Source organism: Cyprinus carpio, chromosome B15 (genome assembly GCF_018340385.1).
Source record: "Cyprinus carpio isolate SPL01 chromosome B15, ASM1834038v1, whole genome shotgun sequence".
NCBI lineage: Eukaryota > Metazoa > Chordata > Actinopteri > Cypriniformes > Cyprinidae > Cyprinus > Cyprinus carpio.
This window is the reverse complement of record NC_056611.1, coordinates 11,499,916-11,500,983: the sequence shown is the minus strand read 5'-3', so window position 1 is coordinate 11,500,983 and position 1,068 is coordinate 11,499,916.

The window sequence follows — 1,068 nt, the reverse complement described above, 5'->3', positions numbered from 1 at the left end:
ATCAGTATTTATATTGCCTATATTTAAGTTTAGGGTTTAGCATTTTAGCTACCATATAACAACCCTACTGAAAAAAAAAAAAAAAAAAAAAAAAAAAAAAAAAAAAGACACCATGACAAAATCTGTAATGGTTTTAACTAGTTATAATGGAAATTGTATTGGTTTTAATGGAAAATGTAATGGTCCCTGTGGGTTTAATTGGTCACCTTCTGTTGGTGGCTTGTTAAAACCATTAAATCCTAATGGAATATGTCCCAAAACACCCTACAGAAAACCATTTATTAATGGTTTTAATGGTTAAAAGCTGATGGTTTGTAATGTTTGTAATGGACCTTTTTCACATAAAGGAAAACAAAGTTGAGAGAGACTGATAATGGCAGTCCCTCGCATTAGCATTTCTTTTTTATTTTTGTAATTTGATGGTGATATAATACAAAGTGTAGTGTTATAAATGTACATAAATAAATAAATAAATAAATAAATAAATAAATAAATAAATAAATAAATAAATAAATAAAAAATTCGAGGATTTATGATGCTGATTGACCATTAAAAGCATCATCATAGTCTTGTGAAAAGGGTCCATGGTATTTGTAGTGGAAACAATAAGAATTTCTGTGACGGTTTCTATTGTTTTTTTTTTTTGTTGTTTTTTTTTTTTAAGCAAGGGAATGCAATAAAACCATCCTGAACCCCGTAGTAACTGCACAGCAACACAATGAACACATTAACTAATCAAAATTAATATTATTTTACATATACATAGCTTTTGTGTGTGTGTGTGTGTGTGTGTGTAAACTACTATTGATTTGTTTCCAAAAATGTTGGCCAAATATCTATTTGTTTTACTGCTCAGATTTTAGTGAAAGGGCTGGGTAAATATAGGACATAACCCATCTTGGGTTAATTTTACCCAGCAAATTGGGTTGTTTATTTAACCCAGCATAATGGGTTGATTTAACCCAGCTATGGTTTATTCATCTTTACTATATTACTAGCTTACTTTTTTACTTCATACATTAAATAAAGTTTACAGATTAACTTAAATCCTCTAAACTTCTCTAAAAT